Raw genomic sequence first — 27,164 nt, 5'->3', positions numbered from 1 at the left:
CACTTAATCATGTTCAGACGGTGAAGAGGAAACTATACAAAATGTGCCAGTTCTGGCAGACGGTGGTGAACTCCAGTACCATTTAAAAAAACTACTGGAATATAATTAAATACACCAACTTTCTGCACAAACGGCAAGAAAAGGAGGGATTTATCTTCGTGTACAGTATCTGTAGATCAGATGTTACTGTCAGGGAGTTTAAATTCACCTCAGAAAATCAAATAAAGATATTTCTTGAAGTGAGCAAACAATCTGATAAATGTTAAAAAAATTATTAAATGAAGAATAAAACTATCAATACAAAAATATGTGAATAAAATGTTTTCCAGCTGGATTCTCTGGTTATTTTTTCAGGATTTTATGTTTTCCTGTGCTACATCTGTGAATAGTTTATCTGCTATATATGACTAAAACTATTTTCTAAATAAAAATATCAGAACTAAATCATGCAACGTTTCATACCCACTGTGCAAAGACCTAGTTTGGACATCCTACAGACATGGTCGAGACCAGGGGTGTCAAACTCATTTTAGCTCAGGGGCCACATTGCGAGAAATCTAGTCCCAAGTGGGCCGGACCGGTAAATTAAAAACAACTTCAATTTGTTTTCTTTGTTTTAATACAATCAATATAAAACAAGGCTGGAGCCTGAGGACAGTGTATCCAAAATAGTACAAGTATGACACCTGAAGTGTACTTGAAAATTTGAAAAAAATAAAAAAAATCAATCAATAAATAAAAATTCCTTAGTGCTTACAGATCACATGGCTAGATCAGTTTCATGCAGCACTTAAAGTATATTTGACTCATTTTACTTTACATCTTTTAGCTTTCACCAGCACATCAATATCAGAAGTCACATCCTGAGTGGCGGCCAACTTCAGGATGTGATTCAAGTTCTTGTGTGAGCCTTGAGCGCAGCTTTGTTTTATTTATACTCATTACAGAGGAAACTTGCTCACAAAGATAAGTTTATTTCCACTCTACATTGTAAAGTATGAAAATAAAGTTTACACAACCATCTCGTGGGCCGGATTTAACCTGCTTGCCGGATCCGGCCCGTGGGCCGCATGTTTGACACCCCTGGTCTAGACCAACAGACTCAATATAGACATGATCTGCACGTCCATGTGACTTTGACTGTTTGCAGGGAGAAGTGGATCTGCATTTGGGCATCAGGTAATCAGGGACATCACAGGACACATTGTGCATGTTTTTGATTTATTTATGATGCATTGTTTCCTTTTCCATCTGCCTCTTCCAGCATTCCCTTCTGGCTCAGCGTTTCTGAATGAGGCTTCAGTCTTGGGCAGAGTTCTTCTCACAATCCTGCAGTGACAGGAGGCAAATTTAATGAATCCACAAGAGCAAAACAGGACATTACTTAATTAGTTTCACTCCTCTGACCCTCAGATGAACCAGCTCTATAATTTGCCACAGTTCTCCTTAGGATCTTTACACAACACAGTTATTATATTTGAGCACATGGTTGCTAGTGACCGAGAACAGAAAAGGGAAGGAATTTGGTTTAATGGCATCAAACACTTAGCAGCAGTGCTTTCATTTTCATATTTCTGGGTTTTGTTTTGTTTTACAGTGGAAGAAACTGTCATCTTTTTAAAGAGCAGGTTCACTTATAAACCATTTTTTAATTATTATTTCTGATTATAATCGGTCACTCTGAGTTTGTCACGTAAGGTGAACATAAAAGTAGTCTCCTATGTCTATCTCCTGCATTAGCTTCTGATAGAAAATAGACAGAAAAACGATTGGCTCAGAAAAGCCTGACTGATCTATGTCACACTGTGATTTCGTGTCCAGGAAACAGCAGAGAATGTCTCGACTAGAAGCTAACCATTAGCATTAGCAACTCCACCAGAACACCTTCAGGCTTGTGTCATATGAGGAGATAAAACATCAACATTGCAGAGCAAACAGTCCGTGGTAGTCACGTTGCTGTTGTCCAAATGTCCAAACATCATAAATTAAGACACCAAATCCTGCCGTCTTCTGCCACTTTCTCCTCCAGCTGACTTCTACATCCAGAAACAATTACCAGAGGTATTCATTCAAAATAAAAACCACCAGAAAAGTTGACCTGAAAAGAGCTCCTACCAGATGGCAGAGCTTCTCATTATCTCTAAGGGACAGCCCAGACACCCTTGTGGAGAAAACTATTTTCAGCCGCTTCATGCCACAATCTTGTTCTTTCGGTCACTACCCAAAACTCATGACCACAGATGAGGGGTGAACATAGATCAACGGGTCAGTAGAGAGCTTTGCCTTCCCTGCAAAGTCAGCGTTGCATGGATGTGCAGATCATGTCTATATTGAGTCTGTCAGTCCCGACCACGTCTGTAGGACATCCAAACTAGATTTTTGCACAGTGGGATCCTGCTCAGCTTTCTGGAGGTTTTTTACTATTTTGCTCAAATGCATATAAAATGTGCTCTTGAGTACTTGGGGATCAAGAGCCCATCAAGGCTATAACAACATCAGCTATATAGAAGTGAGAGCTGCCTTATGTGCAACGCCAATAACACCCAGGATCAAATTCTCTATTTTCACAGTCGTCGAGTCGACGGGATCTCAGGACCTTTAGGATATACAGCCATGACAGTTGCAAAACCACTTTCACAGTGTACACATGAAAACACTAAACACAGCTCAAAGAGACGCTTTTCTTCTTGTCTCTCTGTCCTCAAACTCTCACGTCCCCTCTCCATGTTTATTTAACTCAACGTTAGACATTTACAGTCAGTGCAGGTCTTCAAAACCAGAAGGAAATGGAGTGAAAGTGGAAAAGTGGAACAGGAAGAGAAGCCATCTGTTTTACAAACAGAACAGTACCTCACTGCAGGATCTGGAGTTCTGTCCTGTTGGTGTGAGCTGGATCTGACTCACTGGTGTCCTTAAACAAACTTCAGAAAAAAATCTAATAAAGTTTGTGCCTCTTTGTAAACATCAGTACGATAGCCACTAAAACTCATGAGCACATCTTACCTGTCAGAAATCAGACTTCTTTCGTTTCTGAAGGTGTTTCTCTTCATGTTTGAGGATCCTTCAAAACAAAGGGAGCTGATTTTTTTAGTTATGGGGTCTAAAGGTCATGTTGGCTGACACTTCACCATCCAGCTTTATGCTTTATGTTTCATTTCCTTCAGTGGGCAACGACACAATAATGAGAGGGCTTATACGACAGCTTAGCCTGTAAGCTCATAACAAAACACGCCTTTAAGCAGGTTATTTTTTTCCTGCTGTTTGCTGCTTGGAATATCAAATGTTATTCATATGTTTGAACAGTTAGCAGGCAACGTATCACCAGAGTTAAATCCCTTTTCTTCAGAGTGGACATACGATCTGGCAGGAAAGCTCCAACTACTACTACTACTGCTCTGATGCGGCTACAGTTTATTTTTAAATGGCATTTGCTTTGGTCATAAATAGCTAATTTATGGCTGGAGCCATTTGGAAGCCCAGAATATCTTTGAATAAGAAAATAAAATAGAGAGAGATGCATGTCTTCCCGAGGTCGGTATGATTTTTTGTTTCCAGTGTGTCCCTGGCAGCAGCTGAGCCCATTTCTCTTTCTAGCAGTTGTTTGACAGGTGCCTCATGATCCATTGTAACACTTCCTTCATTGTTATTCCTGACGTGGTGAAATACGAATGCTAATATTTACGCTCACTGGCTAAACTGACACGTATAGCTGCTGAAGGGCGTGCAGGTCTTGCCTCTGGTGGAATCTAAAGTTGAGCGTTTGCAAATTGCAACGTAAACATGACTGTAGCACAAAGCAGCCAAGGCACATAAATATTTCTGTGGTCTATCAGGTTCAGGAAAGCATAATACAAGTTTATCTATCAAATAGAGGGAGATAATTCAGCTCCACAAACTTTATCTGCAGCCAAGAATTTCTCTTTGGCCTGATCTCAAAGACATCTACAAAAAGGAGGCTGCTCATCATAATCAGGTCTGCTGCATTGGTTAATAATTAACAGCTGATTGCTTATCTACACACATTAATTCTCCTTCAGCGGCTGCCCAGTAGAGGAAATAGCCTTAGCGGTGTCCAGTCTAACAGAAAAGATTTACATGGCATGTTCTTGCTGAGAGCAATGAGGTCAGACTGAAAGTATAAGCTACACTCGCGCTCTGCCAGTTTATTCATGTCATCTGCGGCTGTTTTCATCAGCTGGAAACATCTGACCACTTGAATGAGTCCATTCTTTCTGAAAGTCTAACTAGGAGAAGACAGTTTGAAGGAAAAGACAGCTGGGCAGTTGCAACAACACAGTATTCATTGTGCACACAAACGTCTGTGCTGTCAAAAGTGTCAGATTAACACATTTTTCTCAATCAAGAAGAAATTTGTTTTAAATGCATCATTTTTTTTAATGGCCTTGCTGCAAAGTTTGGTCTTTTTTCATTTTGTTCGAGAACAACTCCCTGCACCATGATGTTTGTAGTTTGTGTAACTCAGCTTTTAAACATCCGGAGTAACATCGGTATCTGTCACTGGAGCTGTTTTATGAAATCTGCATGATTTATCAGTCACCCATTTGAAGCATGAGCTCATTTCAGCATCTGCTAGTCTGCCAAATGTGGTTGGTACTGTGCAAAATTACATTGGATTTGTAATCATTGCTGGCGCTCTGCATGCACCTATATATAAACGTGCACACACAGAGCTCATTCTCTCTCAAGTGGGCAAGAAAGTCTGCAACCAGACCACATCTGGTTTACATCATAAGACCAGCACCACCACCCAGCCCAGATCTATCATGCAACAGACACACACACGCAAACACATGCACACACACATTTTTATATTATCACTCATTTTAATTATTAAAACTACATGTTTAGGAGATTATGACAATAATGCAATGTTTCACATCTTCATTCAAGTAAACCAACTCCTCCTAAACCAGTGTTGATGAATCCAGCGTTCTATTGGTGGAATGAAACTGCACGTGTAAGTCCAGATGCACGTTTAACAAGTGTATGCATGTGAGTGCATGCAAACATCTTAATTGCTGGTTTTGTGTTTTATTGTAAATGCTAGTGGGGGTCAGCGGTCTGCAGAAAATATGAGGTGTGTGGAGATGAACACGTGCTTACAATGAGCCCCTTGTTTCCACTGCAATGTGTTCTCAGTTGCAATGCAATTAAAGACTAGTTTACTAGTGGAGGACTGCTCCTTTCTCTGCACACATGCTCCAATCCTGCCAGGTTTGCCCAGCTGAACGCTGAGTGGCGGCTGTGCACCCACGCACGGTTGAGCATGCACACACCGTTTAGGCTTAGCCAAAGTTGCCAGAAGGGAAACACTTCACATCAACGCTGCGCAAGGCATGCCCTGGACATGGCTGCAGGAGGTTTTTATTTGAACACCTTTATAATGGCAGCAAATTTAGATTTATCTTTATTTATTTATTTGGAAAAAGGTATCAAGCGAGGTAACTTGCTTGTAACATAAGCATCTGTCTCAATCTGCAGAATGGTCAAATGAATATTTTTATGATACATTTATTCATAAATATTTAGTTTATGCTTGAAAACATGATGGTTTTGAACAGGTGAGACTGCTCATTGTGGTTGTGTCCATTAACAACATATTTTGGCTTAGTAACAACTAAATTGGGATAATTAATCTGTTTTCACAAACAGTTAAACGTGTTCTTTTCTGCCATTTTAAAACCGGTGATTTTTTGGGGGGTGTCAGGATTTATTGACCGATGCTGGATTGGATTGAATTTTCAACAAACACATTTTCAACAACTAATTATTACTTAGTTAATTTTATCACTTAGATTGATCATTTTTCACACATTTGATCATTATTTGTATTCAAAATTTTCACCTGCATCAACCAATTAAAATGATAGGTAAACAAGTATTTATTTTTACTAATAATAATATTAGTCACCAGTCAGCCATGATCTCACACAGAAATGTTCAATACAGGCTGCGTGTTTTTACATCAGAATATCAGGCGTACACTGTGTGTGACAGCCTTAAGGTTCTCCGTGTGTGTTGGTCGGGGTCTTTACCTTCTTTTTTTTTCCTCTCTGCTCCTTCTGAACACTCTACAGAGTCAAAATAGACACGATGAGGATGAATTATTGTTATTTAAACAAGGTCCTAGTGACTCGGGGTCAGTGGGTTTGGATTTCTTACTGTGGTTCTAGTGGGTGTTGTAGTGGAGGCAGCTTGAAGCCCCACTCAGTTGAGCTTTCATACCTAAAAAAAAATCAAAAGATACATTAAACCAGTTACACTTCCTGTTGTCTTGTCTTGGGTTGTTATTATAACTTGGGCAAAACAAACTCTGGGTTTGTTCCTCTTCTTGTGCAACAACAACAGTTACAGACCCATCAAATTTTCTTGTAGATGAACTTACTGTATGTGTCACGTGTGCACACACACACATGCATGCATGCGCACATGTAAGCACAGGACAGTTCAAATGAAATCAGCTGTTCAATTGTTGCAAGGGTCATGAGGTCACAGTAATAAAGTGTCATTCTCCATTCAAATTCTTGAATATCTTTCATCTTTCTAGTAATTGTCTGAGGTGCTCATCTTTTCTTCATCCCTGCATTGTTTCTAAATATAGCGAGTGTTTCTGTTCCTGTCTACAGTGTCCAACTGTTTCCCATCTCCTTCATCACCCCATCATGATGGAGGAATTTAATTCTTGGCGCACGACAGTTTAAACAATGGAGCTGCAGCCCGGCTCCCTTTCTATGAATATCCTGGTGTGTGTGTGTGTGTGTGTGTGTGTGTGTGTGTGTGTGTGTGTGTGTGTGTGTGTGTGTGTATGCTTGCATGCGTGCATACATGCATGTGTTGTTAGTGACATCAGTGCTAAAATCAGATGCAACTGTGGAACAAATGATTTTGCTTTTTTTGCAGGAAGGCACGCAAAATAAATAACTACATGTAATAAGATGTTTATAACACAAATATCAATTACAAACATGCAATCAGTGCCGTTCAGTCTCTACACCATTTAAAAGAAGTATGAAGAATAGTGTTAAAAATCTAATTTATTATAAGGCTTAATCAGTTAAAACACATTTGAATTAACAAACTTCATTGAGTTGTTTAAAGATTAAACATTTTCTGTGCAAAACAACATGTTTAACCACACCCCTGCACATCAACAGCAGTCCAGGCTTGCAATAGGAACATTATCCATGTAAAATAAACTTTGCTAAAACATTTATTTAGAATCTCCCCTGCAAGCATGTTTGTTGTTACTCTATTAAGAGCATTCATTTTAACTGGAGGTTTTATGTTTTCCAGGGGCCTGAAACGTCATTTTTCCTTTCATTATGTCATTACAATATCAGTGTATGGGCCAGCTGGAGGAATAATACAAACAGACATAAGAAAACATGCGGGTCATGTGCCAGGTGAGCTCTTTTTATTTATTTCTGTGTGCAGCTTTCAGTTCCTACAATGATCTTTAAACTCTTGGGTCAGATTTCATGATGATCTGTTTGACAGTTGAGATTCTGACTGAGGAGCTTCTGCTTCGCCAAGAAAACATGCTTAAATCAAACTAACAAATAGGGGAGATTGTTTTTCAGCCATGTTTACTTATAAAACCCTTAAACCAAATTAAAGAGCTTCTTTTGACTTAACACAATGATAGTATTACAGAGCTCCAAGTCCCTGAACTTTGACCCTCTGGAGGCAGGCGTTGCAGATTTGCAACAGTTAAAACCTTCCTACCTGGTTACTCCACATACGTATTTCATGAGCATTTTTTTTACTCAGAAGTACCCCTGAAGGACTTTGTTCGTCCTTTTATCAAAACTTATTTTGAGCCTGAGAGGGTTAAAGAGATCTGCCGTTGTACTGGACACGCTCTATTCTGAGACTCCTTCTCCTCCTTGTTCAGACTTGCTCAGAGACACATCTTCATCTTCTTCTTTTTTCTCTGAGGAACAGTGCTAACTGATGGACACAGCAGTTGGAAAAGCCATATGCAGCTGCAGTTTGGTCACCAAGTTCAGTCGTCATTATCCATTAGAGCTGCTGTAATTTGTCTTCACCACGGCGCTTGAGGTTTTGTACAGGAGACTTTACTGGGAAACGTTGGGAGCTCTGCTGCTTTTGTGTGTGTGCGTGTGTGTGTGTGTGTGTGTGTGTGTGTGTGTGTGTGTGTGTGTGTGTGTGTGTGTGTGTGTGTTTATGATTTATCAACAGCCCAGATGGGGAAGAGAAGGAAAGAGAAACATTTTGCAGAAGCTCCAGGCCAAAAGGGAGCATTTATTGAGCTATGAGGACAACAATGAAGACTTTTTGTCACTGGGGTGTAATTACAGCAATGTTGAATCTGCTTCATTTGACCCGCAAAACACACACACACACACACACACACACACACACACACACACACACACACACGACAGTGAGATTTATTTTATGATTTAAAATCTCAGTTAAAAAAACTGCACATATCTGTTTATCTTTGATTTCATGAAAAATGTGAGCTCAATCAGCAGAACTTTCAACTTTAAGCCTTGTTTAATTTCCTGTAAGCAGAGCACAGCAGATATATTATGTCAGGACTCATCTGGACTCCAGTTGAAGGCTGAGGATGCCAATAACCCCTGGCCTGCATACCTGAGTGAACAGAGACAAGAGGAGTCAGCAGCATCTCACACGCCTCCACTCACAGCAAACGTGGTAACGATGTGAGGATGAGCAGCAGTCTCAAAGTTAAAACAAACACACACTTTCATGTGGATTTGAACAAAATAAGAGATATCAGTTTTCTTCTGTACAGATTTATTTAACCAAATTACACATGTCATTTTAGTCTAAAAGAGAGAAACATACTTCATTCAGGGAGTTAAATCTGAATTTCTGTAGATATCAATTGTTTTTTCATTGATTTTATATCTCTCAGATCAATCAATCTAACAAAGAAAGCCCATGCATGCTTCATATCTTTATTTATGTCCAGTTTTCATTTCTTATATGCAAGGATGATAGAACTTAAATCACAGAGATGCAAACACCAAAACCAGAATCAGGAGAGAAAACATCTGCAATAGCTGACAAATATCAACATATATTAACCAAGAAGACCAATAATAATAATCTTAAATTAAACTTTAGACAATGCAGAGTCACCAAGGCCTCATTTAGTCTAGATCGTGATCCTGCTTGTCTCTTTGCAATTTATACCAGTGATTAATAACTGAGATCTTATCTATAGGATGTGGCTGGATTGGATTGCAACAAATCTGGAAAACCTCATTGAGCCGGTCCTCATAAGGCTATGGTCTCAGTTCTCATCCCTGATAAGTTCTCTTGCACCTTTACCATTTTCTATGTGTGAGCAGTAAGTTCCCCATGCAGATCCTGAAACGTAACCTCATGACTGCACTATCCCCCAGGCTTCACCCTAAAACCAGTCTCTTGGGCAGTGCCAGGATCCAGATACACATTAGAAGATGCTGATGGCATGACAGGGTTGTAGTGCTGGGCCCAGTTCTGTTTCAAATCTTCAACAACTTAGCCACAACAGTTTTGTGTGCCCCACAGTGTAGTCACACTGCCAACAGGCTCAGCTCGAGACCACAATAAGCATCTACCCTGATGATAAACTCAGATGACCTTGAAATATTTAGTTGTGGTGTATATTTTAAAGCCATTAGCTGTCATTTTCATGGTAATTACCACATTTTATGTATTTGTCTATTAGTTTTTAAATGTTCAAACAAACTTGGCTCAATAACCCTTAATAGATCACACGTGCCATGGTCTAATTTGCAACTTGGTCCAGTCACTCTCCACTCCCCGGGGCCAAGTCTAGTAAAACAACAACAAAAAAGCCTTCTATAAATAAGGCAAAGTGGAGCTCATAAATCTCAGAGAGCTGGATTTTGCTCCTTTGTGGCATCTGGCATCATTTGTCACATATGTGGTGAGCAATTAGGTATAAAAGAAAACCAGGAAACCCAGTAGAGGCCGCACTGGCTGGTGCCTGCAACCATTGCTATGTTAAACTTTCCCACAAAGCAGCCTCGACACAGATGGAGAGCAAAAGACGGCATGAAAAAGGAAGACTGAAAAACTCAAGCGGTGGCTCTTTTCAGATCACGTCATTGTTTTCCAGTGAATGGTGTGGCTTCTTGAGTTACAGAAATCTTGCTTATGTCAGCCACAGAAAAACAAAAGTTTCAGACCAAGTTCAGATTGTAATCAAAGCTTCTGTGTTGCTCATGTAATCTGGAGATACCATCTTGCAATCTGCACCATCAAACAAACAGAGATGTGGTGTTTCCTGACACAGTCAAATATAAATCCACGTAAGGACTGCAGCAGCATGCAGTTCAACAGTAGATATAGTGACAAAAAGAACCATTTACTTGACTTTTTGCACTATTTACCGACTTAGAAATCAAAACGTTTTCAACCAAAACATTTCAGTCCATCCTAGAAATTAAAGGAGCGGTTTCCTGTGTCTTGCCATTTCCTGACACACACGCCCACCCTAATTTGTGAAGCAAATAGTGAATCAGATGAATACCTTTCCTTTGTTCCTAATTCTGAGATGCAAATACCATAAATCTCATTGAACAATGAACATTTTATGCTGAAAGTGTGCTACAAACGGCACAGATCTTTGCGCATCCAATGCTATTTGCAAATGATGGGCTTCCCAAAAACATAATCATGTTTTTCATGAATAGTATTTCATTTAAATGTTGGGCATTTAAATTCTCACAGGAGAATTGCAACACCATGTGTGATTTCAGAAGTTTGCACAATAACCACTGTAGTGATTTAAATTACATGTTATTTAATAAGCCATAAGGCGTAGGATTCCATAGCAAATATGAAATCAACCTTATGGATCTGTGAGGTTATTTTAAACCAGAAGATTGGAACTTTTTATTGCAGGGATTAGATAACAGCTTCGTATTCACTCAGAGACAACAGAAGAGAGGAAGTCGAGTTTAAAAGTTTAAAAATTTATTACTAAACTAATTAAACTAGACTAACTTTAACACTAAATGTAAGGTGCAACTAAGGTGAATAAGACAGAGAATGGTGTGATGTGGAATGTTGCTCAGAACCAGCAAATCCGAAGAAGAGATCAGTTCTGATGGGAACTGAAGGTGATGTCTTCTCGTTAAGCTTTGGTTAGGAGATTCATAAACACATTAGACGCCATTTTGTTGGCCTACATACCCTGGTGGAAGTCCCAGTTAGATCAGGAATGTGGAGGTCCAACTTGACCTTCTCTGGAACTGAAGCCGGTAGGAAAAGCAGCGGTTGCCGACCAGACCAGTCTTTGAGATACTTCTGGGTCACGACGGTTTTGTTGGCATCTAGTGAGACCCAAACCTGGGTCGTGATGGTTCAGCTTTTATTCTGAAAGGAACCGTTGCAGCAGTTAAAACAGCAACAGATTTTATCCAGCTTGCCGTTGGTTCTTTTGGCTGAAGAGGAAAGTTACGGATTGGCCACTCCGACACTTCTCTAGAACGCTTTGAACTGGCGTTAGAGATGACATGGGCATAGTTTTATACGTCGGATGTTTTGGTTTAAGGTCGAATGAAAAGTTGACAGATTTACCAAACACCATCAAAACCACGCCTCCGTCAGATCTGGCAGATTCTGACTGGATCAGTGAAAGCAATGTGTCATGTCTTTTAACGCTATGTGAGATCAGTCCTAGTGGAAACATTTAAAGTCATATTACTTATTATATTCTATAGGATTATAATGAAGTAATTAATGTTTTGATTTCACAGATTGGTCACATCTTATTATTGATTAACACTTTGTTTGATTAGCTTTATTAAAATAGAGTTATTTGATTTATTAAAAGGAGAGAGTCCATTCTTCATTCTTCTGTAGAGCTGGAAAGAAGCAGTTACAACAAATGCATGAGACCTTGAGGCCATATCTCATGCAGACTAGTTCTGTGTCAGAGGAGAGGGGGAAAAGGACTTTTGGTGGAAAACAGTCATTTCATACCGTTACACCACCAAAGTGAAAGTCAGCTACTTGTATCCAAAAAGAGCTGAGGTCATCTTTTTGTTCTGTCTACATACGTAACCGGGGTTTCACAGCAAATGACGTACGTTTATCTGTGTGTGACTTTTATTTTGAAAGTTTTTGGATGTTTCACACTGCTTTTGTGTTTGACTTCCTGTCTGGCTTGATCTAAACTGCAGAGTTTGACCTGTTTGGGAAGTGTAGCACACACAAAAACAGAACTGAAACGCAATGATAGCGTCCTTTAGCTTCTGGGACGTGTCCAAAATGTTACACCTATAATGGCAGCTAATTGTTGCAAAGTACATTTTGCGACACTTTCACATCCGTTTTGCTTAAGGCAGAATAAAGTGCAAATGTTAATTTGCAATGGCTTTGGGAATCAAAAGACGAAACATTTTCACCTACAGAGCATGTGCAATCCTGATTGTACTACATTTATGTTCTTGGAGATTCTGGACTCCAGGCTTAAAAAAAAACAGCTTCTGAACTTTATGTCAACATGAACCCAGAATGAATCCAGTCATTACATCTGCTACCTTCCATAAAGGAAACTTATACTTGAGATTTCACAGCATGAGGGTAAAATATCAGAACCATTGTCCCAACAGAAACATTGCTTGACACGTCAATGCTGCAGAGAGGATAACGCACAAATCAGTCGAGCTATCAAAAACGGTGAAGATAAAAGTTTGACCTGTTTTGGAAGTGTAGCACACACAAAACTTTTCCATGAGAACAGGTGAGATTTAAGGCTCAACTATGATACTGAAACAACCTGCAGATCTCATCTGGTGTAAGAAAAACATTTACTTCCACTTTTAACTTGTGTTTGCCTTCTCTTTCATCAGGACCCTGAATCTTTCTCTGAGCTCTGTGATCTAGGAAGTTCAAAGTCAAGGATTACACAGCAGCACAAATATGTTTGGGTGAACATAAATATACATAAAACTTGATCGGAGCAGATTTATGCTCACATCTGCAGAGTTACCCTTAGATACAAACATGCTTCAGTCAAACGTACAGTCTTAAGTGATTTTTTGTTTGTTTTCATGTTTTAGAGCTAAGGTTATAAGTGACTCAACCAATGGTGTTAAATTCTGTTTTGTCAAGCCTTTCTGTAGAGACGATGCATAAACCTGAGTGCGTGAGCACTGACAGCCCATTTGAGAACTTGATCTGTCGCAGAGTGAAAGAGAAGCAAATCCTTTCTGTTACCAGGATGCTCTTTTAACGGGGCTCCGACCTTTCCAGTGGGAAATTGCTTCTGAATGCCAGCATTAGAATAGATGGCTGAGTTCGTATGGGCTAAAAGCAGACTGGGATTAGTGATGCACATCGAGCCAATGGACCCAAACTCTTCAACCCAACAACCACTCCAACCCATTGCTCTCCAAAGCCTCTCGTTCCCTCCCACTGCCATCTCTGTCCATGACCCTCATTCCCCTTCCACCCCGTTCTTTTTGCATGTCTGTCATTCATGCTTTCTTTTCTCTTCCACTCTGGATCACATGTCCGAAAGAAGGGCTGATTTATGTGGAATGCTTTTTAAAGTTATTTTCTTTTAAAACTCTTTTCAAGTTCAACATGAACTAATTGGTCTTTTCTTAGGAAGCACTTGCGTCACAGCAACACACAAAAGCTTTTTCTGCCCTGTCTGATGCACATGTTCAAGCTGAAAGTAGTTTTTCTCTGGAGCTGGCAACAGCCCCCTCTGATATGAGTAATATAAAACCCCTTTTCCAACATTCTTGGTTGTTTAGGATGATAAACAGAGATTAGGGCACCAACAAGAAACACAGCCACCACTTTTAACCCCACAATGCAACCTAGAAGATAAGGTTGTTGATGATGAGCCATCTAAATAACTGATTTGTTATTTTTGCCCCAATGACCTCTATGGGTGAAATGTGTAGTACACCTTGACAGGTTTTTAGTCCAAAACTGAGCAACACACACCCAGACTCATGTATCTGAGTCACCAGTTAATCTGACATGTATGTTTTAGGATTGCACAAAGAGAGCAGAGAAAGATTAGCACAGAGCTCCCAGGGTGGTCAGAGTGACATTATCTGTTCAGATAATAGGTGAGTGCATCTTTTGGTTCTTTTTAAAACACAGAAGGGGTTTTATTTATCTGCAACGTTTCATTTGCAGCTGCAAACTTCGTCAGGCTGACGCTGATGGTGGTGTCACTTCCTTCTCCGTTTATCTGCGGGCAGCAGAGGACGTTGTCGCCCTCTGCTGCCCGCTCCCCCCTCTCCGACGATGCAGTCCCATGCGCGATCCAGCGAGTAAACTCCATTGTCCCTGTTCATGGTCTCACATCCACGTCTCCTTATCTCGATAGCTTCTTTTATCCATCTTTTGTATTTCTGTTGTTCGGTGTTTATGATCCTTGTGTATGGTTTTCTCTTATGCAGTGATCTGTTACGGCTGACTTCTTTGTTGTGCTTTCTGCTTCTTCTTTTGCTGCTCTTGTGTGTTTTCGACTTGCCTCTTTCTCACACTCCTTTCTATGTTCTGTTGTTCGTGTGTTGAGTTGGCGTCCGGTTTCTCCTACGTATGTTTTATTGCTGAGTTTACATGGGATTTCGTAAATGACTCCACATTTAAGTCCAGCTGATATCTTGTCTTTTGGGTGTACTAGTCTGTTTCTAACTGTTGTGTATGGTTTTGTTGGTGTGTTTATGTTGTGTTTTTTCATTGTTGCTCTTATTTTTTCTGTTATGCCTTTGATGTATGGTAAGGTTATCACTGGTTTTTGTTCTTGTCTTTTTGGGTTGTTGGTTCTTTGCTTTGGTTGTTTTTTTCTTTCTGTTGTTGTTTGTTGTTTTCCTTTGTTTATTGCCCATGCCGGGTAACCGCAGGTCTTTAAAGCGTGTTGTATGTGTTTGTCTTCTTGTTTACGGTATCTTTCTTCTGTTACCATGTTTACTCGGTGATATAATGTTCTGATTACTGACATTTTGTGTATGGTGGGGTGTTCTGATGTCCATAATAAATATTTGTCTGTGTGTGTTGATTTTCTATTTGTGTTTATGTTTAGGGTCCCGTCGGTCTGCCTGGTTATTTTCATATCCGTAAATGCTACGCTGCCTTCTGTTTCTGACTCATAAGTGAACTTTATGCTGCCTGTGTCATCAATGTTATTCAAGTGTTGTGTTAGTGTTTCTGTTTGTCCTTTTGGTATGATTTCCAGTATGTCATCTACGTAGTGTTTCCATAGTTTGATTTAGCAGTTTGGGGGGGGGGGGGGGGGGGGGGGGGGCTATGGCTTTTTGCTCTAGGTCTTCCATGAAAAACTTGCACAGGGTGGCTGATAATAGGTGAGTGCATTCTCCAGCTGTGTCTGAAGAGAAGTCCGAGTATTCCTTTTGCTTACACACAAAGAAACTTTGTTTGGAACAAAGGATGAAAAGGAAATTTGAGAAAATCACAAATAAAATGACATGAATGTCAAGTGCTACACAGATGTTGTGCTTCTCCCAGTCTTTGTTGTGAGTGTGTCTAATGAAAGTGACATTAAATGGGACCAAAGTCTGCCTTCTGTTAGCATTTTGGTGATTGCAGCTATGTTGTAAATCCCACATCCAACAGAAGAAATTGAAGATTTTCTCTTTGCTGAAATCAAGCCTGAAAATCACAGATTTGATTTATCCTCAAAGTCCAATCATTTTAGTGCTGAAATATGTATGCTGCTTTCAACATTGAAATGTTAAATCCGGTTAAAAAAGGTCTGCAGCTCTGACCTTTGACCTCTTACCCACACATGCAAGTTCAAAGCACATAATTGGGGCATCACTGGCATGTCCCCGCTATGAGGGATTACTGTTAAATGAGTCCGTGCCTGCCTTTTGATCGGTGTGTGCAGGTTGCATACATGTGCAAGCTAGCTTTCGTATGTTAGTGCTCCAATATTTCACAGTGTGATGGGAACCATTCAGAGAACACGAAGGTTTCTTCTGCGTCACAAAAAAAGAACATAATGAAACTAATTTAGAAAAAGCACAATGCAGCTTCTGTTGTTACAATAAAAAACTTTTAAAAACTTGCCCCTCTCTGTCCCCAACACATGGCTGCAAAATCATTAACAGATGTTTGAAAAGCCTTTTCGGCCAACACATCACAACACACACACACACATGCGAGCACACACACACACACACACACACACACACACACACACACACACACACACACACACACACAAACTACCTCAAAATATGATTCTGTCTCCTCGGTCACACAGTTTTGCATCTTTCTCTGTCTCTTGTGCTCGCATGCTGAAACACTTGTAAACATGCAGATACTTGAAAAGTTACACTTGCAGAAAAACTAGCTAACTAATTCATTTGCACTGCTGCTTGCAGGGCCTTTGTGGAATATCTCTTTCAAACAAAGCAACACATGCATGAAGCAACACTTTTCTTCAGAAAAATCCTGCAAAGCTACATTATGGAAAAAGGAAACACTGTAATAGGGTTGTCACGGTAACCGGTATAGCGGTAAACCCCGGTAAAAAAGTTGACAATAAAAATAACCGTCCAGTTTTTAAAAAACTAAATTATCTCGGTGGGTTTACCGTGGCCGCGGTTTCGGCGCGGTGACCCTTACCAGCCACCGTCGCTTCAGCTGAAGTTCCCGCGGCGCGCACACGCACTTTTTAGTTTGCAACGGCACCAAAACTTTGAAGCTGAAATAATGGCCGAAGGAGGAGACGGCAGCGCCCAGGACATCCATCAGCCCTCAAAGAAGACTAAATCGGAAGTATGGGCATATTTGGGATTTCTGAAAAATGCTGAGGGACAGTTAATAGAAGACTGCTATCCCGTTTGCAGAACATGCAGGAAACAAGTGTCTGCAAAAGGCAGCAACACTTCGAATCTAATGGCACATCTGAGTGACCATCACCCACGTCTCTACAGCCAGTGCAAGGTAAGTTAACATTAGCATTTTAGCTTAAATGCATGACGTGAAGACTTTTGGTTGAGGGAGAATGCAACGAGTCACTATATGCTGCAGCCGCAGCGCCCTCTGCCAGCATTTAAACCGTGTCACGGACACCCTGTTGCTGGATGAAGCATCTTATTTGTTGATGATGAAGAGAAATATACAATTAGTTCCTTGTCATTGATTTGTTTACTTATTCAATGCCATTTATACTTGAACATTTGGATTTGATTACATAGTGTAGTAGTTATTTTAGTAATTTGTTTAAAGTGGCTATTTATTTTAAATACATATTTTTTTAAGGTTGACTTGTACAGTGCTCAAGTCAAGGTGGACTGGAGTTTTAGATTTTCATTTTGATAATGAAGAAAACAAGTATATGAGAAAACAAGTGGTGTTTCTTTGATTTGTTTACATATTGTTTATGGTTTGAATGTTTGGATTTGTATAATTTAAACCTGCACTGACTACTGTAACATGTTCCAGAAAAATAAGCTATTTGTTCCTTTACTAGTGAAAAGTTACACTTTTGCTAAGGCTTTGTGTTATTTTAGGTTTAATAAACACTGTTAAACCTTTTCAAAACGATTTCAGTTTGTGTAGAACAGGACTATCAATGCTTTCTGAACATATGCAACACTGTTTAAAAAATACCGCGATAATACCGAAAACCGTGATAATTTTGGTCACAATAACCGTGAGGTTAAATTTTCATACCGTGACAACCCTACACTGTAATATTTACAAATGTGTATTTATTTTCATTAGGTTTTGTTAAGCCTGCGTGCTTACCAAGCCCAAAAACTTCTATGGGGAGTTTGCAGTGAGCATTATTTCCCATAACCAGCACATGTGTTGTAGGTCTATTTAATAATGATCACCTTGTATTATTGCTCAGAGTTTTGACAAGCTTTACATGAAGTGTAAAGGGAGTGCCGGAGCAAGTGTTAGCCGCTCGGTTAAGCAGGAGGAGGTCCAATTCAACAGGGTGAGGAGAAACCAAATGGGTTTATTGAGAGACACAAAAAACTCGGGAATTTACAACTGGTCTCATAAAGCCAATGGAAAGCAGACATAGGAGCTGATGGTAAAGACAGGAAGACAGAAAGCTGGGAGGTGTTAATGGACATCAGCAGTTAGAGAAACTGAGAATCAGACAAGCATCATTTACTTTCATTTAGTTATGAGCAGTAATGAAGAAGCACTAGATTAACGCCCACAGGTTTGGTTCTGCAAACTGCCTGGCACTGCTGTCGGATCAGAACAGACGGGTTTAATTAAACAGCGTGTGGTTTTCAGAGTAAAGTGATAATATCTATTAGGGCTTACGGGATTAGTCTCGGTTACAGGCGAACTCTGGAATGCAGAGAGAGGGTTGTTATAATCTGGTCAATCACCACAAATCCACAAGGCATCAGACTGCTAACAGATCTGTAGGTTTAGTTTCTGGTCAAAGCTGAAACACAGTGGCTCCGTTTAGCCCAAAGCTGATGGAGCGCTGCCATGAACTACCTCATCACCAGGATCTGGTTTAGCTACCCTGGCACGGGGCTACGTATGGGTTCATGTGAATGTTGGAAACAGTAAGAAAGAAAGCGAGGATGTAAAACAGCCAAGCTCAGTAAACAAACAGCAGCGGTGTTGATGCCTGCAGAACCAAGAAGTCATTACAACAAGGCTGTGTTGAATTATGTTTATGTATTTTTGAGTCCTGAAGTACATTTCTATCAGTGATCCGAATGAACTCCGGGCTGCTGCTGGTGCTGGCCTCTCGCCCCGTGTTCCGATGTTAAATTAGCACACTAACCACTGAGGCTTTCCAGGGAACACAAGACGATGGGGTAAAGAAGGAAGAGGGAGCCTCTTTACAGATAGATGGATGCTTTTTGCTTATTTTCCTTTTGTTTGTTAGGCATCTTGACCGGTGTTTACCATTAGCGCAAAGGGTCAACATTCAAACCCTAACTGTTAGGCTTCCTAACAACAAAAGCAGGAGTCTATCAGTCTGCACAGGAAGGTCCCGGAGCCATGCCAACCAGGGGCCCTGAAGTCAATTAATCTGTGTCCTCTGCCCAAGTGTGAAAATGGAACAGGGAATATGTCCAAACCTAATGAACTGACAGTGGATGTTCTACAAGATGTATAGATAGTGAAATGTGGCCCTCAATTAGGACATTGTTTACATTGTTATTGGATTATTCTGCATATAAATCTCTCTGAGTAAACCTTCAACTTTCATACACTAGTCTGACTCATTCGTTCATCAGTGTACCACAGCTAAATTCAGCATCAAGCGTAATTGTGGTAAAATAACTCACTGGATGTTAAAGTAACACTCTTTTAATCAATACATTTGCAATGGTCTCAGGTAGGAATAAATGCCTTGCAAGTCGTAACTGGGGCAAAAAAAAGCCCAGAAGCACCTGGATTAGCATGGACAAGACTGCTGCAACAGAGTGGCACAACGCGAGTCTTATTTCCTGACATTTAGACATCTTGTCTCAAAATGGATAACAGCAATGCGACTCTACCACTGACTCTGTTTGCTCCACAACATTGATGTTTCATCTCCACAAATAACACAAGTCCAGAGGAGCTTCTGCCATCTGGTTGAGTTGCTAATGCTAACGGTTAGCTTCTACTAGCCGAGACCTTCTCTGCTGTTTCCTGGACGCTGTTTAATATGAATAATGGTAGGTGGGATGGTACAGGACAAGGACCAGCACAGAGGGTTTAAATACATGAGGGTAATCAGGGAAACAGGTGGGTAAGGTAACGAAGGCCAGGTGAGTTCAATCAACACTAACAAGGGAGACAAGACACCAGAGACACAGGAGGGTACAGGAGCAGATCCTGACTGATAAAGTCACAAAGTGTGAAGTACTTTCATCAAGTTTCTAAATCAGAAGGGCTGAAAACAAAATTAATGCAAAAATTTCAGAGGAATTTTATATTATAATTTTCCTTTTAAAAAACAGCTTTTGCTCAATACAATGTTGTGTAACTCACCTATTCTTCTATCTCTGTTGTACTTTTGGTTTTCATTTGTAGGATAATAAAGGTTTATTCAATTCAATGTTTTATATAATTGTGCCTTTGTGATAAATGTTGCTTTTATTTTTCGTCAGTTTAGACATTTTTATGTCCTAAAACGAACCAGAATAAATGTGCTTCTACTATGAAATGTGTTTGGTGGAGGACACACGCAGAGGTTGGTTTATTTAGAAAGTGAGATTCTTTTCAGCCATGATGTAACTATGATGTTCTTCCAGCAGATTCATATGGTCTCCAGAAAGGTCACTTTGGTCATATCAGGACACAAAACAACGAACAGTTTTGATTCTAGTCTTAATTTTAAATACTGACCATGCTTATGCATGACATGGCAGGGTGACAGATTTTCCTCATGAAGTAGCTTTGAAAAAATGTTAAACCAAAAATGCATGCATAAATTATGTATATTGTGCTGCTTGCTGGTTTTAATTAACATATTGTTGCATCGTATCTTGTGAACATATTTGGAAATACAACAAAATGCAGTCAACAAGTCTATTTGCACAAAGCTCCAGATATCAGCCCTTTGAGGGGATTTCAGAGGGAAACAAGTACATAAAGCTGATGATATGTTCCTTATTATTAAGTCACTGTTTGTGCGCTATCCTGTTTTATAAACCTGAATAAAGCATTGCACTAAGATTGTTTGTGTTTTTGTAATCTTCTCCGAAGATTTGATATAATGGGATTGTGTCCATATCTTGGATGAAAATGCTTCCTTTCCTTTTCCCAGTGTGTCATGAGGCCTCTAAACTGTGTTGCTTCCAGGCAGTTAGCTCACCGTGTGCTCAAGTACATGTTCAGTAGTTGGAGTCCAGTCTGTTAAAACCACGGGGGGTTGAAGTGAACAGCAGAAAGACAAAGACATCTTATATTCCATGACTGAGAGTCAAGGGTAAGTTGAGTCCTGCACAATTAGACCTTTTCTGTGCAAACACACAATGGAAACTTCTCAACACAGCTGAAGAAAAATCCAAATGCACTTGTACGTTTGTGTGGCGATTGAATAGAAAGTCATTAGGTTTGCAGTTTGGAGAGAAATGAGAAATCAATCTTGAGTTAGAGAAGTTTCGCAAAATGTCTGTGTCCTCACTGATAAGCAAGAACTCTTCCACCATTATGGTCTGACATAATGTTCTCAATGCATGGACGTAGTATTGACTTTAGACGTGGGGGGGCAACTGGCAAGAGAATTGGGGGGGGGGGGGGGGGGGGTCTTTATAGTAAGTGTACAAAACTATGGCTGAAGGTGTGAAGTTGAGCAGGATCTGAGAAAAACAAGGAGCAAGCATCGGGTAGAGTAATCAATAATATAACCAGACTACACTAGACTAGACACTGAGTGGCAGGAGAATATCCAACTGGAGATACCCATGTGGTGTAATCAACCGGCGTTGAGCAGTGGTCTTCTTTTCTTCTTCAATGAATTTAGGCAGGCTGGACAAAAGGCGTATTGCTGCCACAACAACCACCCCTACCGCAGAGTCTGCACAACCCATCACACACACACAACAAGCACACAACCCCCCCACCCCCACCCCACCCCCCACCATGTACACCCATCAACCACTGCCAACACAACCCCCCCACCAACACACACCCCTGTGAACACAGCCTTACCCCACTGGGAGGCTCACCCCACGCTCATTCTCCCTCCCTCATCATCAACATCCACCACCTTGAGCAACTCTCTGTCCCCTGTAGACCTAGAGCGCCCAGTCCCCCGCAAGCATGCAGAACCCCAAACTTCCTCAGGGGACACCTCACCGAAGCCCAGAAAGGCCCCTGCAGCTGCAGTCATCTTGCGCGCCACATCGGACATGTTTGATGCCACATGCTTCACCCGCCACAATGCCTCCCCTAGAAACGCCAGAAACTATCTCTTATCCCTCACAACCACCATCCCTACCACCAGTAGACTGAGACCGAGCACAAGGCCCCGACGCTCCTCCACCCAGAACCCCCACACAATGCACCGCCTCAGCGTAAGAAACCTTACGCTCTGCCTGATACTTCTCCACTTCCACTGCTGTCCTATACGACACACAACCTCTATAAGCCGCCTGATGAGCCCCACCACAATAACAACAGCGAAGCAGAAGATTGCAGTGCTTGCCCTCATGGTCGCCCCCACACTCCGACACCTCAACCCTTCCACACAGACCCCGGCCACATGACCATAGCTCTGACAGTTAAAGCACCTCAAGGGAGGTTCCTCATAGGCTCTAATTGGGAAACTAAGATAGCCCAACTTGATACGAGCCGGGAGCTCCACCGCTTCAAAACTAATTAACAACGGAGTGGACCCACGCTTACCAAGACCCAAACGCCGCACCGCCACCACCGCCTCACCACACAGGGCTTCCACCACCTCCACCTCAGTAACGTCATTAGAGACACCATTAACCACCCCCTTAACCAATCCTCCAGACCGCGATTTCGAGACTTTGACACTCACCCCCAGGAACTTCTCAAGCTCCACGGCCCGGTGGACCTGGGTCTTCGTCCTACAGACCACCTCCAACAACCCACCAAAAACAACCGTTGCATCTGTCACATCACCAATCATCCCTCTCAGCTCCCTGGACACCACCAACTGGTTATTGGTAGGAAAACATGACCCACCCGCCGCACGTATACAGACCACAAAGCCCTCCTGTGCAGTCCTCAGCTGCTTCAGCTGCGGTTCCACATCACTATCCGAAGCGCCATCACTGCCCCCAAGGTCCCGCTTTGACACCCCCGTCACAACCGACTGAACACCTCACGTGCTCCCCTCTGCCCCATCCTCCACCACAACTGAGGCCGAAGCGAAGCCGGACCGCCGTCTTACCGGGCTCGTACAGGCCGTCGGCCGACGACCCGAACTTCCCCTGAGCCTAAATTGAGCAGAGAAGCCACAACCAAACACATCGGTCCATCCTGGACAACCCAGAGAGCGTCCCGTCTGCTGATGCAAACTCCTTGAGCAGTGGTCTCCCTCCTCATTTGAAGCCAGCAGTGGCTGATGATGAATCTGCTGCAGCTGGTCCCATTCAGACACCGCTCAACTTGAATGAATGCCAGAGGCTGATCATAGGATGAGCTCACCTGAGACCATGACAACGGTAAAAAGTGCAGGGGACAAAAATTGACTTTGGAAAAAGTGTGTGTGTATGGGGGGGGGGGGGGGGGATTTTCCCCCGTCACCCCCCAAAACTATGTCCATACCTCAATGTAGCAGAAATCTTTTCTGAATGTGAGTGCATCGTTCTCAAAATCCTAAGAAATCCTGTAAACAACAGAACATCTATACGTTACATCATAAAGATTTGTAGATTCTGTTTATAATTTTATATAATAAAAAATTAGAAGCAAATTTTACCAAGAGCTCATAAAAAATCCTAAGTGTGCATCCATTATTTTTTCTTTGATTAGTCGCAAGCAGACACAAAGTGTACATCCCAGGACTTTGAGTATCTTTTTATTACTAAATTTCAATGGCTTTGAAAAGCTTTAGCCAAGAATCTAGACTTTATTGGTCAAAGCAAAGTAATTTATCTTTGCATGTTGGCCTAGGCACGTCCCTTTGTAAGCCCGGCCAGTATTGTGGCTCACCAATCACAGCATGTTTATTTAGAAAATTATCCTTTGTTTTGTTTTATTTTAATTTATTTTATTTGGTTTTATGTAGTTTTTCCACAATGTAATGCCGGACTGCCCCATTGACTGATATCCATTGAGGTCCAATCACAGCGCACTATTCAATTCAATTCAATTCAATTCAATTCAAGTTTATTTATATAGCGCCAAATCACGACAAGAGTCGTCTCAAGGCGCTTCACATAATAAACATTCCAATTCAGGACAGTTCATTAAGCCAATCAGAAATAATGTTTCCTATATAAGGAACCCAGCAAATTGCATCAAGTCACTGACTAGTGTCAGTGACTATACAGCAATCCTCATACTAAGCAAGCATAAAGCGACAGTGGAGAGGAAAACTCCCTTTTAACAGGAAGAAACCTCCAGAGAATCCTGGCTCAGTATAAGCAGCCATCCTCCACGACTCACTGGGGATCGAGAAGACAGAGCAGACACACATACACACACACACACACACACACACACACACACACACACACACACACACACACACACACGCACACACACTAATGGCTAACATCAGATTTTAACCATAAGCCCTATCAAATAAAAATGTTTTAAGCCTATTCTTAAAAGTAGACAAAGTGTCTGCCTCACGGACTAAAACTGGGAGCTGGTTCCACAGGAGAGGAGCCTGATAACTAAAAGATCTGCCTCCCATCCTAATTTTAGATATTCTGGGAACCACCAGTAGACCTGCAGTCTGAGAGGGAAGTCCTCGGTTAGGAACATATGGAACAATCAGATCAGTATGATGGAGCTTGATTATTAAGAGCTTTATATGTGAGAAGAAGGATCTTAAAATCTATTCTGAATTTAACAGGTAGCCAATGTAGGGAAGCTAAGACAGGAGAGATATGATCTCTCTTTTTAATTCTCATTAGAACTCTAGCTGCAGCATTTTGGACAAGCTGAAGACGTTTAACTACATTCTGTGGACTTCCTGAGAGCAATGAATTACAGTAATCCAGTCTTGATGTAATAAATGCATGAACTAGTTTTTCAGCATTACTTCTGGAAAGGATGCTTCTAATCTTAGCAATATTCTGAAGGTGGAAAAAGGAAATCCTACAAACTTGTGAAACCTGGGATTTGAATGACATGTCCTGGTCAAAGATAACACCAAGGTTCCTTACTTTGTTCTCGGAGATTAATGTAATGCCATTCAAGTCAGGCGATTGGCTAAGCAATTTCCTTTTCTGGATTTCTGGTCCAAAGATGAGAACTTCCGTCTTGTCTTGATTTAAAAGCAAAAAGTTTAGAGTCATCCAACTTTTTATGTCCTCAAGACAAGCCTGTAATCTACCCAACCCATTAGGTTCATCAGGGTTAATGGATAAATATAACTGAGTATCGTCAGCATAACAGTGGAAGTTTATCCCATGCTGTCTAATGATTTTACCAATTGGGAGCATATATATAGTAAAAAGAATTGGTCCAAGCACTGAACCATGTGGAACCCCGCAAGTAACCCTGGAGTATGAAGACAATTTTTTATGTACATTTACAAAATGAAATCTGTCAGACAGGTAGAATTTAAACCAGCCTAACGCTGTTCCTTTGATCCCTACAACATGTTCAAGTCTTTCTAAAAGAACATTGTGATCAACTGTGTCAAAGGCAGCACTGAGATCTGACAAGACTAGAACAGACACAAGATTCTTATCTGAGGCCATGAGAATATCATTTGTAACTCTCACTAATGCAGTTTCAGTGCTGTGATACTCTCTAAAACCAGACTGAAATTCCTCAAACAGAGCATTGGTGTTTAAATGTTCACATACTTGGATTGCCACTATTTTCTCCAGGACTTTGGATAAAAATGGAAGGTTAGATATTGGTCTATAATTCATTGGGTCACCTGGATCCAGAGAAGGCTTCTTAAGTGAAGGTTTGATTACAGCAACCTTGAAATCTTGTGGTACATACCCATTTACTAAGGATAGATTGATTATATTTAGAATGGGGGCAGTAACCAAAGGAAATGCATTTTTAAATAATTTGGTTGGGATTGGATCCAAAATGCAAGTTGAAGGTTTAGATGAAGCCAATATTTTTGATAACGCTGAAAGCTCAACTGGATCAAAACGGTTCAAGCACAGATGAGGTTCTACAGTCACCTCTGATGCTGCCTCACTTACTGAGGAAGAAGAAATCACATTAGGGGGAATGCTAAAGATTTTGTTTCTAATAGAATTAATTTTACTTGTAAAAAATCCCATGAAGTCATTGCTGCTGAGGGCTAAGGGAATAGAAGGCTCGGAGCTATGATTCTGTGTAAGTTTAGCAACTGTACTGAAAAGAAATTTAGGATTATGCTTATTCTCCTCAATTAGTGCTGAAAAATAAGCAGTTCTAGTTTGTCGAAGCTTATTTTAATAAAGCACAAGACTATTTTTCCAGGGTAGGTAGGCCTCCTCATGGTGCGTAAAGCACCATGTTCTCTCCAATTTCCTAGAGTTTTGTTTTAAGGCTCGTAAATGAGAATTAAACCAGGGAGCCAACTTCCTGTCCCTAATTACCTTCTTTTTTAAAGGGGCTACATCATCTAATGCCACATGTAAAGAGGAATTAACATGATGAACTAAGGCATCAATTTGTCAGGGGCTAGAACTGAAAATATTGCCCTCTCCTACATTCCTCTGAGATGCTGAGGACAGTAAAGATGGAACAGTTGATTTAAAAGATGCAACTGCGTTGTCAGATAGAGACCGACTATAGTGAAATTTACTTTCATGTCTCGAGAACTCAGTTATAAAAAACTCAAAGGTTATCAGAAAGTGGTCCGAGAGGACTGGAATATGTGGAAAGATTGTTATTTCCTCACACTCTATGCCATAAGTCAGCACAAGGTCCAATGTTTGATGGCAGGAGTGGGTGGAGCTATGTATTCTTTGAGTAAAACCAATTGAGTCTAAGATATTACTAAAGACTACATTGAGGCAATCATTATTAATGTCCACATGAATATTAAAATCCCCCACTACAATGACCTCATCAGTATTTAGCACCAAATCAGATAAAAAAATCAGAGATCTGATCCAAAAATTCAGAGTAAGGGCCTGGTGGACGATATAAAACTACAAACAAGAGTGGTTTTACAGTTTTGCAATCTGGATTAGGAAAACTAAGAATAAGATGTTCAAACGAACTGTAACTATTAATCTGTAAGGGACTGATTAATAAGTCCGAATGAAAAATAGTTGCCACTCCTCCTCCTCGCCCTGTACTTCGAGCAATATGATGATTTAAATAATTTGAAGGAGTCGACTCATTTAAGCTAACATAGTCCTCTTGCTGCAGCCAGGATTCTGTGAGAGAGAGCAAAGAGATCTGATTATCGCAAATCAAGTCATTAACTAACAAAGTCTTAGACAAAATGGATCTAATGTTCAACAACCCACATTCAATTTTTCTAGTTTTCTGCTCAGTTGAATTTGTTCTAATATTTATGAGAGGTCCATGATTTGCTTAAT

The 27,164-nt window shown here is 40.8% G+C and overlaps 1 protein-coding gene and 1 long non-coding RNA gene across 2 annotated transcripts in view; one reads left to right on the top strand and one right to left on the bottom strand.

Annotated features, from left to right (window-relative positions):
• Window positions 1-27,164, top strand: part of LOC139063350 (acidic proline-rich protein PRP25-like) — a 308,451-nt gene that overhangs the window by 132,918 nt on the left and 148,369 nt on the right. The gene's annotated exons all lie outside the window — the stretch shown is intronic.
• LOC107390994 (uncharacterized) lies at window positions 358-3,160 on the bottom strand. The gene is made up of 3 exons (XR_001573599.3): window positions 3,004-3,160; window positions 2,851-2,921; window positions 358-1,329 (listed from the first exon to the last, which is right to left on the bottom strand). It is a non-coding gene; the product is annotated as an uncharacterized lncRNA (long non-coding RNA).

Source organism: Nothobranchius furzeri, chromosome 15 (assembly GCF_043380555.1).
Source record: "Nothobranchius furzeri strain GRZ-AD chromosome 15, NfurGRZ-RIMD1, whole genome shotgun sequence".
Taxonomy (NCBI): domain Eukaryota; kingdom Metazoa; phylum Chordata; class Actinopteri; order Cyprinodontiformes; family Nothobranchiidae; genus Nothobranchius; species Nothobranchius furzeri.
This window is presented reverse-complemented; position numbering and strand designations above follow the sequence as displayed.